General features: G+C 46.0%; 1 protein-coding gene across 5 annotated transcripts in view; it reads left to right on the forward strand.

Moving 5' to 3' along the window:
• NaPi-III (Na[+]-dependent inorganic phosphate cotransporter type III) overlaps positions 1–18,498 on the forward strand; it is a 319,898-nt gene that overhangs the window by 249,622 nt on the left and 51,778 nt on the right. Inside the window, exon 1 of one of the 5 annotated variants that reach the window (XM_071668648.1) lies at positions 2,412–2,542. The exons of 2 other annotated variants lie outside the window; for them this stretch is intronic. The gene's annotated coding sequence lies outside the window, so the exon portion shown is untranslated. Of the gene's footprint in view, positions 1–2,411; positions 2,543–3,917; positions 4,318–18,498 lie in introns of those variants that run through there. 2 more of the 5 variants (XM_071668649.1, XM_071668643.1) reach the window with 2 other exon arrangements.

Consider the following 18,498-nt stretch of genomic DNA (forward strand, 5'->3'; position numbering starts at 1 on the left):
GTGGATAAATGATATGAGCGAGGAACGAGTGGATAAATGATATGAGCGAGGAACGAGTGGATAAATGATATGAGCGAGGAACGAGTGGATAAGTGATATGAGCAAGGAACGAGTGGATAAATGATATGAGCAAGGAACGAGTGGATAAATGATATGAGCGAGGAACGAGTGGATAAATGATATGAGCGAGGAACGAGTGGATAAATGATATGAGCGAGGAACGAGTAGATAAATGATATGAGCGAGGAACGAGTGGATAAATGATATGAGCAAGGAACGAGTGGATAAATGATATGAGCAAGGAACGAGTGGATAAATGATATGAGCGAGGAACGAGTGGATAAATGATATGAGCGAGGAACGAGTGGATAAATGATATGAGCGAGGAACGAGTGGATAAATGATATGAGCGAGGAACGAGTGGATAAATGATATGAGCGAGGAACGAGTGGATAATGATATGAGCGAGGAACGAGTGGATAAATGATATGAGCGAGGAACGAGTAGATAAATGATATGAGCGAGGAACGAGTGGATAAATGATATGAGCGAGGAACGAGTGGATAAATGATATGAGCGAGGAACGAGTGGATAAATGATATGAGCGAGGAACGAGTAGATAAATGATATGAGCGAGGAACGAGTGGATAAATGATATGAGCAAGGAACGAGTGGATAAATGATATGAGCGAGGAACGAGTGGATAAATGATATGAGCAAGGAACGAGTAGATAAATGATATGAGCAAGGAACGAGTGGATAAATGATATGAGCGAGGAACGAGTGGATAAATGATATGAGCGAGGAACGAGTGGATAAATGATATGAGCGAGGAACGAGTGGATAAATGATATGAGCGAGGAACGAGTGGATAAATGATATGAGCGAGGAACGAGTGGATAAATGATATGAGCGAGGAACGAGTGGATAAATGATATGAGCGAGGAACGAGTAGATAAATGATATGAGCGAGGAACGAGTGGATAAATGATATGAGCGAGGAACGAGTGGATAAATGATATGAGCGAGGAACGAGTGGATAAATGATATGAGCGAGGAACGAGTAGGATAAATGATATGAGCGAGGAACGAGTGGATAAATGATATGAGCAAGGAACGAGTGGATAAATGATATGAGCGAGGAACGAGTGGATAAATTATATGAGCGAGGAACGAGTGGATAAATGATATGAGCGAGGAACGAGTGGATAAATGATATGAGCGAGGAACGAGTGGATAAATGATATGATCGAGGAACGAGTGGATAAATGATATGAGCAAGGAACGAGTGGATAAATGATATGAGCGAGGAACGAGTAGATAAATGATATGAGCGAGGAACGAGTGGATAAATGATATGAGCGAGGAACGAGTGGATAAATGATATGAGCGAGGAACGAGTGGATAAATGATATGAGCGAGGAACGAGTGGATAAATGATATGAGCGAGGAACGAGTGGATAAATGATATGAGCGAGGAACGAGTGGATAAATGATATGAGCGAGGAACGAGTGGATAAATGATATGAGCGAGGAACGAGTAGATAAATGATATGAGCGAGGAACGAGTGGATAAATGATATGAGCGAGGAACGAGTGGATAAATGATATGAGCGAGGAACGAGTGGATAAATGATATGAGCGAGGAACGAGTAGATAAATGATATGAGCGAGGAACGAGTGGATAAATGATATGAGCAAGGAACGAGTGGATAAATGATATGAGCGAGGAACGAGTGGATAAATGATATGAGCGAGGAACGAGTAGATAAATGATATGAGCGAGGAACGAGTGGATAAATGATATGAGCGAGGAACGAGTGGATAAATGATATGAGCGAGGAACGAGTGGATAAATGATATGAGCGAGGAACGAGTAGATAAATGATATGAGCGAGGAACGAGTGGATAAATGATATGAGCAAGGAACGAGTGGATAAATGATATGAGCGAGGAACGAGTGGATAAATTATATGAGCGAGGAACGAGTGGATAAATGATATGAGCGAGGAACGAGTGGATAAATGATATGAGCGAGGAACGAGTAGATAAATGATATGAGCGAGGAACGAGTGGATAAATGATATGAGCGAGGAACGAGTGGATAAATGATATGAGCGAGGAACGAGTGCATCTCAGTATTCGAAAGGCACGAAGGATTATTTGTTAATCATGCTCGTCATAAGATACCACGAAGGAGAGTTGCCATACATGACGCACTACGCATCATACAAACTAAAAGAATCATAAACCTTTCAAGATTTAAAAGTCTGACGTCACACTTGTAAAAAAGATTTTCTAATCAGTATATCTAGATGGATTGAACCTCTCCACCGAACTCGAGTGCACGTCCACCAACCAACCTTCCTCCTCCTCTGTATGACTCTGGACCTCTTTAGTGGATATAGCCATACGCCCTGACTGCTGTCAGTACCCTGACTTCTGATGGTTGACTCCTGTTAACCTGGTACAGGAGGGCAGCTGCAGAAGGGCATTCTGAGGGAGTTCCTGCCTTCGTCAGGAGTCGAGGTTGTCATAACAAGTAAGAGCTGAGAAACATCCCGTGTTGTCCATTACCATTACGCCGTCAGCGTAAATATTAAAGATAGATAGATAGATAGAGAGAGAGAGAGAGAGAGAGAGAGAGAGAGAGAGAGAGAGAGAGAGAGAGAGAGAGAGGGAGAGAGAGAGAGAGAGTTCGTCACCATATGGATCCCACTAGACGTCTTGGGGATGTCTTGAGGAGGCATTAACCCCGCACGAGATCCTGTCGCTCTGACAGTTTGAAAAGGTGTCGTGTATTTCAACACACTTTCGTACAAAAGATATTTTTTTGTGTTTGAGAAACGTAGGTAGCCTGGAAGACCTCAGGTATTTTCAAAACGAGTGATTTCCCTCGAGACCTGAGCCATCATACGCAAAGGTTTTAGCGCCCTGGTCAAGCAAGGATCGTACCGTTACTGCCACCATGATCGGGGAGGACAGCTCCTTTCCACCTCCACGAACAGGCATCTACAACACCCTTCTCGCCTGAGCCAAAGGAAGGAATTGCCTCGGTTTTCACACCGCAGGCGTGTTTCTTACCCCCAGGCAACGCGGGGGGGGGGGGATGGTGTCCACAACGTGGCTTGCCACTCAGCAGCCACATCGCAGGTGGCATTCGTCCACGTTGTCACCCATTAGCATCGCCCACACCCCCCTTCGCCTACGCTTACAGGAGAATCACACTATCATCCGCTCACCAGGAAAAATTGTTTGTCGGTCTTGCCGTGTCCGCCACGCTGAGCGAAGACCTGAGCGAGGCAGATACAGTTGTAGGTTTGAGAAGTGGACCATTTGGGGACAGTATATCTCTGTTGGACACGCTGTGAGCGGTAGCTGATGGAGGTGTGTGTGTGTGTGTGTGTGTGTGTGTGTTTCGCTCAGGTAACTCAAATAAACTGGGCAAGCATGTCTTATGCTTGCATTGATAAAGCGAAATTCGGAACGTTGCATTTTTGCGCATATATATATATATATATATATATATATATATATATATATATATATATATATATATATATATATATATATATATGAAGCCACGGAGAAAATGAAACACGATAAGTTCCTAAGTGCACAAGTGGACAAGTAGAACACCTGAATTACCAACACACACACACACACACACACACACACACACACACACCAATAGGCCAGCAACAAATGTCTTTTGATTCTCCATCTTACCTGTTCTGTCCTTTCCTTTTCCCTCCGACCTTACCTGACAGCTCTGTAGTGATAAATAAAAGTATAGTGTGTAGGAGGAGGGAGGGGAGGGGGGGAAAGTACGGAGATGGGGTTGAGATGTGGGGGGATGGGGGGGTGGAGAAGCGAGGGATGGTAAGACGGGGGCGGCGGCGCGTGTGTGCTATTGGCGGCTGACGGTGCTGCTGGCTTAAGGCAAGCTAGTGTAACCCAGCCCGCGGCGCTTACTGGCCGCACCTCACCTCTCGTCCCCTCAGTGTGATCGCCGGCGGCATCACCTCTGCACAATACTGCTGGTGCTTCCCGGCGCCAGGCTTCCCTCCCACCGTCACCGGCTCTTACTGCCAAGGACATTTATCGTCTGTTGCAGCATTGACGGCCATTGGACTATCAAGGGCGGGAGACACTTCCCAAGTATTAAGACTGTTTGTTCCTCGTGGAACTGTGAGATTTGACCGGGTCGTCCCCCTTATCTGTGTGAGAGAGAGACTTGAGTGAGCAAGACCACATCGTCGTGGCCCTCCAAGCGTTACAAGAATGATGTCCTCCGTCACGTTAAGTCACAACCTTGTAAGTACTACAGCAGCTGTTCTCGTCCAGATGATACCCTTGAGGGGGAACAGCCACTGGGGAATATGGCCTGTGAGTCGTCTTCCTTCTCCTCTTATTCCTTGTTTGTTCTCAGCAGCCGCCCGGTGATGACTTATGCCACCGCATGGTCTGAGTCCTCCCATTGTCATCTGACTGCAATTAACCTCTTGAATACAGCGGTAAGACCTTCGAGTGTCTTTCCATGGTCATCGGCGTGTAGAGGCCACGCCATTGTACCCAAGCGTCGTGCCGTCCCGTGGGAGAGGTTGCGAGGAAAGGTCTAATAATTCATTGTTTTGGAGCTCATAAAGCTCATCCGATAACTTGTCGCATAGATTGAGTGTGGAAGTTTGAGCCGGTGAGAAGGATGGAGGACGAGAGATGGGGGTGGCCTGGCCATGCACTGAGGTTCGGGGTCTACAGTAAAAGTTGGGATAGGCTTAGAGGAACTGCCAAAACTCATGGCTTAATATTGGGAATTTGTAAGTTCAGGAACCTAATAGGCTATGGCGTTGCTTGACACTACATAGTTTTTGACACACTTAAGTGTATATGAGGCCAGTTACAGAAGTGCGGCGAGAGGGAGAGAGAGGATTCACTTGAGGCGCCTCAGTTCAGTGGCCCGGGCAGCACGCCACCAGATATTTCTGTACCTTCAGCACACACCGACCGCTACAACCTCGCCCTTGCAGCCAACCGTCCTTCTCAGTGCATTTGCATCCAGCCGTGCTTTGAGTGTTGTATTTGGTATGGCATTATTCTCTGTATGATATGACCTCGATAACGGCAGTTGGGTATAAAATAAGAATAAGCGTCTGGCAATTAACTGTGGGTGTAATAAGGTGTTTTTACAATACTAAGTCGCTGTTAAACGTCTGGGCTCTCCCTACCGTTCATTTTATTTCTTGTTTAGTTACCAGCGCATTTGTTACTGGATTTAATTGATATTAAAACTATTCTTTGTTCGTGCGATTTGATTAACAATTAAAAGTATTCTCTGTCGTGCAAAAGAACCGTGTTTATACGAGATAGTAATATTATAAGATGGTAAATATGAAATTATAATAAAGACTTGATCGGTTTGAATCTCAGTAGACAACAAACTTAAAACACTTAGGTTTTAGGAACGTTTTTTGTAGGTAGGTCTATATATGGCAGTTGAAAGGTGTAATTGTTTGTAAATGAAGGTAAGGATTACCAGTTAAACTAGACGTCTGCACTTTCTCATCAGCCCTCACCCAACACCGCCCTCCCCACTTCTGCTAGCGCCCAGGACCTTGTCCGCTCCAAGGTAACGTTATAAATGGAACTCGCTTTAGTTTTTCATCGCTGCTTGATCATCCCACTCGTGATATTTTATTATCTTTATTTTTTTTGTGTTAAGTTTGATAGCTGACACGGCACGGGGGAAACGCATGGCCCCCAGCTAAAGCCATGTAGGCTGAGGTGAAATGATCACAGTCTGAGATTTTTAGATACAGGCGCCGCCATTAATTTGAGCTTCGAAAGTTTGGGGGGGGTCTTACGAGATTTTTTGATGATAAATGGGACGATGCAAATACTTCATATTTCTGCTCTAAAGAAAAAAAAAAAGGATTGGGTAAGGTATGTTTGATTTCTTACGGTCATGAAGCGGAGTAGCCTACTCCCGTTGTAGAGTCTCTTGAAATGTTTTAACTAAACTAAACTTTCGAACACGAAAATACAGCAACCATTTGGGGCATGGTGGTAGGTCTCCTGATCTCCAACCTGACCCTTGAGGGGTCAGAGGCCCAGCCATCTTAATATAGATATTAATAAGAAAACCACAACTCGTTACACGGCAAGACGCAGCCCGGATATGACATTGGGAGTATCGGTCCTGTCGGAGGTGCGCTTAATATTCATCTGCCAATGGCAGGAGGCTAGAGGCGAAATAGGAGCTGCTATGAAACAGTGCGTCCATCGGCGTCGATATGATTAGCGGTGCCTTGGCTTCATAAATATATGTCTTGCGTGTCATGAAATGAATGTAATTGTCGGAAGCCAGTTGTATTTTCCACCAAAAGATGTTTAAGCTACTGTAATGTTTGAGAGAGAGAGAGAGAGAGAGAGAGAGAGAGAGAGAGAGAGAGAGAGAGAGAGAGAGAGAGAGAGGAGTTATGCAGATTATCAGGTTTGATTTGAGTCATATGTTTCGTGAGATTTTATAATTTCGAGTGAGCCCAGAGACGTCTTTTCTGCGTTATGAAGGCTAGGCTATAGGTGCTGTTAGCCAACGCTCTGGCTTACCTGGAAGTGTTGTTAACCATGTGAAAACTGCGTCGCTGGAGTTGGTGTTTCCGCTTGTTTATTTTTTATTTTTTTTTTTTTTTTATATATAAGAATGACTTGAAGTATGATTTTTACACATACCGGACTTAACGAGCTGGGTTGGTGATAATGCTTGTTCAGTCTTAATAGCCCGACGTTATGACCCTTTGGCCTCTGACCTGACCCCAAAAGGATAAGGTAAAAGGTCAAGCCATCAAAAAAAAAGATGATCCCTGTGGAAAGGTGTGGCCTCTTGAGAAAACAGATACATTCATATCTTCAGCTAGGAGAATGTTGAAAGCGTTCGTCGTATGGATAATTCTGGCACCTGCCCCCGCGGAGCCTGACTTGAATCTCCCACTGTACACGCTGTGACCTAATTCCTTGTTACCCTGTGAAGTCCGACTTTCCCTTAAGCCAATGTTGAACGTAACCTGTGAAAGTTGATTGACATAAACCTTAAGTAAAGTGTAGCCTGGTACCTTAGGGTATAGTTTAGTCTGCTTCCATTTTCCAACGCAGCGTAACCCAGGTCGCCCCCTCCTCCTTTTTTTTTTTTAAGCTTAACCTGCTTTTATCTTATAGTGTTGCTTAGTTCCACCTTCCGACGGAGGGTGTGGGTATGATACATTCATGCGTAGCCAGACACCGCGTTTGAATGGCAACAGGGCGTGTGTGTGTGTGTGTGTGTGTGTAACTTGGTAAGAAGTTGCAGGAAACGTGGTCATGTTATCCTTGATAAGATAGTGGTCTGTGATGGGTGGGAAGAGCAATGAGCATTGGCACGTAGGAGAGGAGAAGTTTGGCATCCGGCCTAGGATACCCGGTGCCGTGTGTACAGCTAGCTCACTGCCAACACACAACATACAAACACCTTTATTTTTGGAACATTGACAAACTTCCCTAGAATCTCGGAATTCTAAATCGTAACCTCGTTAAGTGCAGCGGACACGACCCATGTGGCATGGACTTTTATTTTAACAGACTGGGGAGGATCAGGTCAAAAGTGTCCGTACTTCAAAACGCGTATACCAGGCGTGCTTAAAGTGTCGTACCGCCGGTTGTCTTACATGATACATTAGCGAGGGACGGCATGGGGTCGTGGTCTGGCTGCTGTACAGTGGGTATTCGATCAGCATGAGGCCCAGATCCAGCCAGTGTGCTGGGGGTGAGTGAGAGAGCTTGGGGGAGGTGTTGCGTGTCGTGTCGCCCAGACAGGGCACACGCCTTCCTCCACGCGGTGGCAGTTGCGTCCCTCTCCCCCCGTCTCCTCCTCCTCCTCCTCCTCCTCCTCGTCCTCCTCCTTCTCCCATCCCCACTAATGCCGCACACACTCGATTAGTCGTTGCTTTCATCGTTTTCTTTTCCATTAGACAAAAAATAGAAGGGCTATTTACCGTTATCTTTTCGTTATTTGATGTGTTTATTGTTCTTCGTATTCTTTCCCGCCTAAAGTTTAACAACTGTTCGTCCCTCATGTCATGAAAGACTCAGAGTTAGGAAGATCGAGGGAGATTTTTAACACATCTTCAGCACTGTGGCACGATCCTCATAGCGTGAAGGCACGTCCCCTACACACGTAGATCTGGCCTTGTAGATTTGATATGCCAGGTTGACGTAACCAAAGGGTCTTACCTTGCTCCAGGGTCGTACCATCTGGTCAGAAGGGAAGGTTGGAGGGAGGGGAACAGAACAGGGAGAGTCATGATGGTGCGCATACCACATGATCAGGATGGTCGCTTTCCCCACCTTTACACACACATGTAGACAGCCCATCCCCACCCACCCTCTTCGTGTCAGCCAGTCTGGGGTGGGGTGGGAGGGAACTGTGGGTGAGACTATATGCTGCTAACCTCAACATGCAAAGGTTCTCGGAAACACGGGATTTAACGACTTAGGAACACCAAAATAATTTTTAACCCCTGAGGCGACACGGTTCAGTGACCGGATTAAGCTAAAAGAACACTGATGCCAAATAGGTGGATGGCTATTATTTTTAATGGGATAACATAGCGCAAGGACACTGCATATTTTGTAGCGTAGGGCAGTACTTTACAGTAATGCGTTGATAGATTCGAGTGAATAAAGTTAAGATAGAGGAGTGTGTGGCAAGTTACAGAAGTGGGTTGAGGGTTTTCATGTCCTTTAGGCGTAGATACCAGTTTAAGGATACCATTTTTTTCTGTACGTTGTTATATATTTGATAATAGCGAGGATAATGCTGCAGGCATGGCGTTTCATGTCGTCATTTAGCCAGTGGGCTAGCCACGGTTAACCCCAGGAGTGCGTGGTGCTCTTAAGCTTGAGCTCGCGAACGGTTGGTGTGATTACCTGACCTTTGACCTAACCCTTAATGGTTAGGTTAGGGGCCAGGCCATCATTCAAAAAGGGCTACCTTACCCACTATGCTTGAGGGGTTGTACCAAGGTGGTGCTCCAGGGGTCGCACCGCCGTGCACTCGTGGACCGTTCTGTCATTATGTATCGTCCAGTCGTCAGTACCAGGCATCGCTCGCCGTGTGAGTGGCGGGGCGTCGCGGTGGGCCGGCCTGCCCGTCTGGTATGCACAAATGATGCCTCTTGCAAGTGATTGTCCGTCGCCCTTCCCCCGTGTACCGTGTGCTGGTAGTTCCCTCCCACTCTGTGTACGTGGAGCATTGGTTCTCGAACTCGCTGTGTTCCTGCCTGCCCTTCCCGTGTACGTTTTATGCATGGAGCACATACTTTCCTGTCTCCCCAGTGTGCACCACGAACGCACTATCAGATGTCACCCTCCTCCCCCTGTTGTGTTTACCCAACGAATAAACGCTGGTGGTGGGCGCCCGCCTTGTGTTGGGTATCGGGGGTATACAATTCAGTCGACCAGCTTGCCTTTCCCGCCTTAAGTGAGGCAACGGCAGGGAACAGACGACTTGAGCCTTCATAGAAAAGTCCTCGCATGGATCTTTCCTCTGTTATTTCTTTTACGTGATGATATAGGATGGGAGTATTTCCAGCGGGCCTCACCCATTTCATTTTCTCCCATTCCTACTTCCCTCGGGGGGGGGGGGGGCTTCTACCACACGCAAGGGATAAGTGGATGCTGTAACTTCTTCCCATCCCCATGTTTATAGATATTGAAAACGCCAAGCTGAGAATTGGATTTTGAATTAACAAACATATACTTTGGCTCTGCTCTCACAGCTGCAAGTTACTGAGGGAAAAGTGGATGACGATTTAGGATTCGAGAAATGAAAATGAAGATGATGTAAGAACTGAGTGCTGTAAGTCTACCACATATTCAGTGACATGACATGGGCATAATGGCATTGTGTTCTTGGTGCTCAACGTCCCGTGCATAATGTAACGTATAATGATAACTGTGTTGTGCCTCTCTAGTCGGCCCAGTGATAATTGCCCTGTGCGTCAGTCAGGTTTAGTGATAACACAGCCTTGTGCGTCTGGCACATGCGATTGACTGACTAGACTGACTGCCTTGTGTGTCCTTTGCAGTCTAGTGATAATCGCCGTTAGCAGTAAGTACAATGATGATCGCTGTATGCCGTACGTACACAGGGATTATCGCCATTTCTTAATGCTGTACGTACATTTATTATCGACGCGTGCCGTACGCACTGATAATCGCTGTGTGTGCAATACGTACATTGATGGTGGCCATGTACATTTACGGACATTTGCGACCGGTGTGGGTACCCGTGTACGGATGAAAGCGTGAAGCCAGCGTTGACCGGTGTGTACTGGTTACCGAGAGACGCTTGGTGGCTGCCATTCTTATCACCTCGCTCCTGCTGTACCTGCGCTGGCTGCACCTGCTCCTCCTGTACTTGATTCTGCTGTACCTACGCCGGCTATACTTGCTCCTGCTGTACCCAAGCCGGCTGTATACACGCTCCTACTGTCCCCATTGCAGCTAAAGCCGCTTCTAGCTGTGTCCATTCCTGTTGTATCCACAGCTGCGCCTGCCTCTGGTCATTCACCACCTGGTGTCACCTGTCCACTTATATAAAGGAAATGTATTTTTTTTTTTTTTTTGTCCACGAGTGACTATTGTTTGTGTTGTAAGGACATCTGGGAGGCTCTGTATCTGTACGGCGTTGTGTTGGGCAAGCCGCCCGGTATGTGACGAGTGGGACTTTCTACCAACAGACGAGGAGAGAGAGAGAGAGAGAGAGAGAGAGAGAGAGAGTCTGGCCCAGAGTGGGGTTCGTAAATGTAGTGTGGCGCGCCTGTCAGTGAATGTTTGCCATACAGACTCGTTCTTGGTAACACATGATGTGACAACCTCGGGGTCTGTCGCCTATTCATGTAAGAAAACTACAGTGTATACCGTACGTTTTGCTGTCTTCTATTTGGCCTAAGCAGAGTAGTTTAAGGGACGTATGTACGATCCACCGAACGCATATTTGGTGCAGGCTGGACATTGTGACATATTAGAGTGTTTATTTTAACGTTTACCTTCTTATGGAGAAAAAAAATTGCGGTGTAGTCTCTGCATTTGGGGTGAGCGTCCCCCCACCCCTTCCCCAGTCCCATGAGGCATTGCATAATGATCGCGCGCATCGTCACGAATCAGCCACGCTTAATTCAACCATGGACTCGAACTCTCCATAACCCTGTGAGGTAGATATGGTTACAGATGAACCTTTTCTCGTCGTCTTATGGTCCTGGTGTAAAAGCAGAGGGCAATATGGATCGCAAAGTTGGTCGTGAAAGGAGTCGTACGATATAAATGAGCTAGGTTGAGTTGGCAGCCCTGAGTGAACATGTGATACCGGTGTAGTGAACATGTGATACCGGTGTAGGTTGGCGCGTCTACCAACGTTTCCCGCGCCCCCCATGCCGGCAGGGGATCGCCGAGCCTCACAACTGCTGGGGACATGAGTGGGTGGCAGGCATTTGTTAGGAACGTGGTTGAGAGACATGGGTAAAGAGCACTGGTGGAGACAAAGGGTGAGTGTCCCGCAGTAAGGGACATGGGTGAAGTGAGGGAAAAGCTTGCTACGAAAGACGTGGGTGAAGGACTCACTGTTGGGAGTATAGGTTTAGAGACATGGGGTTAGGGCCATGGCTGAGGAGCGCGTGGGGTTCATGGCTGACTGGCAGTGATGGATGGGGGACAATTTGGCCGCAGTGTTAACATGACGTGAGACATCTTGGCACGGGTAAGGGACGCGGACGAGGGACGGAGGTATCACATAACTCAGGGAACGCCCGAGTGTTAGAGGTTACTTCGGAAGGTTGGTGGCAAGGGGTCTGGATGGCCATGGGGGCTTGGCAGTGGAGCCACCCTTCCCCCCTCACCCTCCGATTCCCTACCCCGACAGGAAGCTAGGCCGATAGCGAGTCTTGCCATGCGATAAGTTTACAACGGCCGGTGTACACACACAGATAACCTTTCAGACATTCATAATTGCGCCACCATTAATTACATTCTAAAACTGGTGTAGACAGCTGTTAACCTTGATGAGAATAAACGTTTTGTTTGGACAGCCTTTCCAGTTCACAGAAAAGGTATAAAGTGTAGACGATCGTTTGATAGAGAAGGGATGGTGTAGAGAACTTTTTTTTCACTGTTTAAAGTAACAAAACAGCGTAGCGTATAAAAGGCAAGACCCCTGGTTGAGGCAAGTACGGGTCCACATTTCATTGTTCGTTTAGTTCGCCAGTTTCGCCCGAGGGTTTGGTCGGGGAAAATTCCCGCGCAGAGGGAGATCGCATGTTGCAGGGCGGCAGCTGCTGCTGCCGTCGTCCGCCCAACCCGTGCCGAAGAACTCTTGCCACGGATATCACCGCCCGGGGGTGCAGGTCGTGGGGCGCTGGCCGACGAACATATCCTCATTATCATCATCATCATTACCGAGGTAATCCGCTCTCTTGGTCTTGTTTTGCCCGACCGCCGCACGTCACCAGACTGGACGACCGTGCGCTAGTCAGCAACAATTCTCCAAAAGTATTTTTACGATCTTAGTTGGCAACATGTTTGGCTTTTACGGCTGGAAGCACCGCTCTTGCCCGGACCTTGCGCACCGTAGGTGACTGTGCCCGCCATCCTCGCTCACTTAACTAGAACAAAATTCACATGAATAAAAAAGAAATAGTACCGAAAACCCCAGGTTTTCCACGGTATTTCAAGCCTAGTACGATCAAGGATGCAGAATAAAAGTACAGGGAGAGAGATAACATACCCGAGACACATGGTTGACCATACATGGTAAGGTGGGGGTTTGACCTGAGCCTCATCCTGGTTGTGAGGGTGTCAGTTCTGTTACAGCGCAGCTCTGAAACTTTCGTAATCTCATCCGCGTCTTAGACTGTGGGAAAAGAAGATCCTTCTAGGCGTAGGTTCAAACGAACCCCGCAAAAAAAACGTTATAACATTTGGTTGTTCATTATATGAGAATTTTGAAATTGTATACATTTTTTGCGGTAAGCAGATACACTTACTATGTGAATGATTTTATAAGTTTGTGTAATAGACCAGCGTTCAACGAATTATCTATAATTATCTGGCCACTGAGGTCCATCAAATACACCACCCTCCTCCCCTTACCTATAACCTCAGTAACCCCTTTGCGCTACTTGCTCACAGAGTGGGCGTGGAGAACTAGCCTCTCATGGCAGCAAAAAAGAAAAAAGATAATTCCACCTCGACTCCTCCTTCGTAACTAGATTTTCGTACGGCGAAACCTGCGGGTTAGGCTTCCTTTTGGCTAAATTTCGTCCTTCTCTCTCTCTCTCTCTCTCTCTCTCTCTCTCTCTCTATATATATATATATATATATATATATATATATATATATATATATATATATATATGTAACCTGAGGAGAGATTGACCAAGAGGATATATGTGTCGGAGGTGGAGGGAACGAGGAGAAGAGGGAGACCAAATTGGAGGTGGAAAGATGGAGTGAAAAAGATTTTGTGTGATCGGGGCCTGAACATGCAGGAGGGTGAAAGGAGGGCAAGAAATAGAGTGAATTGGAGTCATGTGGTATACAGGGGTTGACGTGCTGTCAGTGGATTGAAGCAAGGCATGTGAAGCGTCTGGGGTAAACCATGGAAAGCTGTGTAGGTATGTATATTTGCGTGTGTGGACGTGTGTATGTACATGTGTATGGGGGGGGGGGGGCCATTTCTTTCGTCTGTTTCCTTGCGCTACCTCGCAAACGCGGGAGACAGCGACAAAGTATAAAAAAAAAAAAAAAAAAAATATATATATATATATATATATATATATATATATATATATATATATATATATATTCTTTCTTTCTTTCAAACTATTCGCCATTTCCCGCATTAGCGGGGTAGCGTTAAGAACAGAGGACTGGGCCTTTGAGGGAATACCCTCACCTGGCCCAATTCTCTGTTCCTTCTTTTGGAAAATTGAAAAAAAAAAAAAACCGAGAGGGGAGGATTTCCAGCCCCCCGCTCCCTCCCCTTTTCGTCGCCTTCTACGACACGCAGGGAATACGTGGGAAGTATTCTTAATTCCCTATCCCAGGGATAATATATATATATATATATATATATATATATATATATATATATATATATATATATATATATATATATATATATATATATATATATTATCCCTGGGGATAGAGGAGAAAGAATACTTCCCACGTATTCCCTGCGTGTCGTAAAAGGCGACTAAAGGGAAATGAGCAGGGGAGCTGGAAATCCTCTCCTCCCGTTTTTAATTTTCCCAAAAAAAAGGAACAGAGGAGGGGGCCAAGTGAGGATATTTCCTCTAATGTTCAGTCTTCTGTTCTAAACGCTACCTCGCCAACGCTGGAAATAGCGAATATATATATATATATATATATATATATATTCTCTTCAGGGGGAGAATGGAAATGGGGTGGTGGTTGGGGATAGGGAGGAGAGGGGGTGGAGGAATTGAGTAACCCCTTCAGCCTGTACTAGTATCCTTTGAACCAGACCAAACTAGTACCATTGCGACATTTAGTAGACGTACCTAGAATGCAAACTTTTCCGGGAATACCCATCGGTTTTGTTTTTTTTTCTAAACAAGCAAGTGAAGCAAGCGTTACGTGTCTAGCCTTGCAATTAACTTCGTGCCTCAGGTTATGAAATTGTATCCACTTTATTTTTTAACATCTCTTTAAATTTACTATGTGAAAGACCATAAGATAAACTTAAGCAGTAAACCAACTTTTATATATATATATATATATATATATATATATATATATATATATATATATATATATATATATATATATATATATATATCCACTGGGGTCAAACAAAGACCCTTTGTGAGCGAAATCCATTTGCTCTACCTCTTCATAATTTATAGAATTTGACCTTCACCAACTTTCATTTATGTTAAGAGACTCGACTCGTGGAACAGACTGGATTCATTGAAAAAAGAAGGTAAAGGTTGAAATAGGAAAAAAAAAAATGTAGCTCATGAGTTATCAAGATTCGGTTAGCTTCCCTTTCAAAAGACAAATATTTAAGAAATCCTGCGTCGCCAAACCCAATGCAGGCACATACACACACACACACACACCCACACTCACACTTGCCCTCCCGTCCGCGTCGAACTGTGAGATTGGCGACGCATTCTTCATTATTTCTTCGTTATTTTGCATCATTATATATATATATATATATATATATATATATATATATATATATATATATATATATATATATATATATATATATATATATATATATATATAACCCCAGGATCCCCCTGTAGCTCCTGTGGTTTCGAAGCTGTGCTATAACCAGATGCAGGAAATGATGCCCTCCATACGATGAGAAGTGTCTTATGGATTCTATTACTGCTGTACCGACATACTCATCAGTATAGTTGCCGTTCTCAACCAATATGGTGGTCATGCGGGACGCCGTCCAATTCCACTTAGCGAGCTGCACGCACACGTCGTGTTTACGTGATTTAGTACGTTTTCTGACCACCAGAGCTAAACGCTGCGGCTCTGTATATCCCCGAGTTTGTGGTTACTATTTCTTGTTGAGCAAGAATAGCTTTCATCGGTATTTGTAGCCTGTAACGCCTCATGGAGGTGATAGGTCATCTTTCTGTTTTCATGGTACTTGTTTTAGATACTGGATAATGCAAGACTCTCGGAATAGGAAAGCATCAGTTAATAAGGACGTGCACTGGTGTTTGACGGAGTATAGAAATAGGGTTTCATTGTATGTTTGATTCTGAATAAACCCGTCTGTCCACATGTGTTGTCAAGGCAGCGCATCATGTGATGGGCAGCGTCTGTACAGGTTTGATGGATGTGGCTCAAACCCTCGCGCATCACGGTCGTGTCCAGCCTTTACGTTGGTGCACTCTTGGTGCCCACAAATCGATTCGTTCACCCGCATTAGTGATACTTTGTTAAGTACTTTGAATTGAGTTGGAAATCTGAGAGAGAGAGAGAGAGAGAGAGAGAGAGAGAGAGAGAGAGAGAGAGAGAGAGAGAGAGAGAGAGAGAGAGAGAGAGATGGGGTTCTGAAGGTATGCTTTACAGTAATCTCAGCTTATCTTACATGACAGCTAAGCATTGAGATTCCACGGTGGCAGTGTGAAGGAGCACTGTAGTGAAGTTCTGTACCTTCGCGCGTTTCTCAGGTCGTGGAAGGGCCCCAGCCATGCACGCAGAGAGCGTGTTCCATCTAAGAGTCAATCTTGAACCCCTGAAGAAGGTGTTGAAAGGGATTCCAATATGACGCTGTCTCGGCCTTAATGACAACGGCAGTCGATCGGCTCAAAAGCCAAACGAAACGGCCGACCGACCAGTTAGTGATGAGGAAACGTTATTAGCTCGGACGACTGCCCCTGGATCTGGGTCATTTATGGGTTCTCAGGAGTGCGGCTGGTGTTTGGACCTTGTTCATCACCCTTTGGGGGATGGGGGACACACACACACACACACACACACACACACACCCCACCCACCTGGTTCATACGACGCTCCGTCTTTAACATGCACGATGCAGCACCGGACAGTCGGTGTATCCGCACTGGTACTACTTGGTAAGAGGTTGACAGTGACTCATGGCAAGTGCTAGGGCAAAAGATGTTTGTAAAACGGAAGTGGTGATCTGGCAGTACTGTGAGGATGGTATCCCCAGTGTGTGGGGGTGAGGGTTTGGGGGGCGACAGGTGTCAGTGGGGCTTGGCACCAGTGCCAAATGGGTCAGTAGACCCCGTAGCAGGCCATCCTCTCCTCCCAACCTCTTGCTCTTAACGCTTTGCATAGCACGTCTCTCAGTAGGCCGATGCGGCATTAGTTCGTAGTTACAGATCACTGTTTTGAGTGTATCTGCTGCGAGAGAATAACGAGTGTTGTTGGTGATACGTACAGGACATTGGGTGAACAGGTGACACTCGAGACCCGTTTGTTGGCCATCTGCGACAGACATTAATGCCTGTTGAAGGAATAATGGGCTCTGCTATCGTGCTATCTCTAGTCGGGATAACGACTGGGACTCTTGAACTGTAAGCTAGTTTAACTCATTGAGCACGACGGTATGGGTAGGATGGCTTAGCTTTTGACCGAACCCCCCTTGGTGTCATTTCAGAAATCATCCCATTACACCCCAAAGTTGCACTCAAGGAGTTGATGGAATCAATCAGAGGTCCACATTGTGCTCCAGCCGATGATTGCATGTTGTGGTATGTTGAGTGTATGGTACAGATAATGTCTAACCATCCATCCATCGCTTGTTGCTATTAAATCCACGAACATTATGCCATCCTACGGTCGATAAATCCAGGAACATTATGCCATCCTACGGTCGATAAATCCAGGAACATTATGCCATCCTACTGTCGATAAATCCAGGAACATTATGCCATCCTACTGTCGATAAATCCCGGAACATTATGCCATCCGACTGTCGATAAATCCAGGAACATTATGCCATCCTACTGTCGATAAATCCACGAACATTATGCCATCCTACTGTCGATAAATCCAGGAACATTATGCCATCCTACGGTCGATAAATCCAGGAACATTATGCCATCCTACGGTCGATAAATCCAGGAACATTTTGCGTCTGTTTTATGAGTGGTTCCTGTCAAAGACCCGTGTAATTTGTAACTGGGCATTATCGGCTTATACGAGGTACACGGAAAGTGCGTCTTAGAGATTGCTTGTGGACCGTTTGAGGTGCAGAGGCCACAAGATGCTTCTGGTACTATTGTTGCAGCTCCGCCTGCGTGGGCAGACATTCACGTCTGTCAGTCGTAACCAAGAGGACGGGCTCAATGTCACCGCGAGTGTGGCAAGATGGGTTAGTTAGAGGGGGCTGCGTTGCGTACACGTGTCGACTCCATCTTGTGCACGTGAACGGCCTGTGTGTTGACTGTGCAAGTGACTTGATTGTGTGGACGCCCACGCTGGCTGGCGGCGGCATGAGATCGCGGACAGCACCAGAGTGGCTTATGACACAGAACGCTGCGTCGACGCCTTGAGCGGCATGTACGTGGTACTATGCAGTGAACAACGTACTTGTCCAGTTGATGGAGAAGGAGGTGTCTTCTTGCCCGAGCGTCCAAGCTCTGGAGAAAAATCTCTCTCTCTCTCTCTCTCTCTCTCTCTCTCTCTCTCTCTCTCTCTCTCTCTCTCTCTCTCTCTCTCTCTCTCTCTCTCCAAACCCGGTCTCAGGATGGACCGATTCTGCCACAAGTAGGAGTGAGAAATGAGAGCAATATTTTTTTTTTTTTGTTACTTAATTGTGGATGTTAAATTACTCCATATTCATTAAAATGTAGGATTTTCATCTTGTTCATTTTAGGCTCATATCTACCGTGAGACCTCCCTTGCATTAGGGTCCCTAAAGTGACGCTGCCTTAACCAGGG

The sequence above is a fragment of the Panulirus ornatus genome, chromosome 13 (genome assembly GCF_036320965.1).
Source record: "Panulirus ornatus isolate Po-2019 chromosome 13, ASM3632096v1, whole genome shotgun sequence".
Lineage (NCBI taxonomy): Eukaryota > Metazoa > Arthropoda > Malacostraca > Decapoda > Palinuridae > Panulirus > Panulirus ornatus.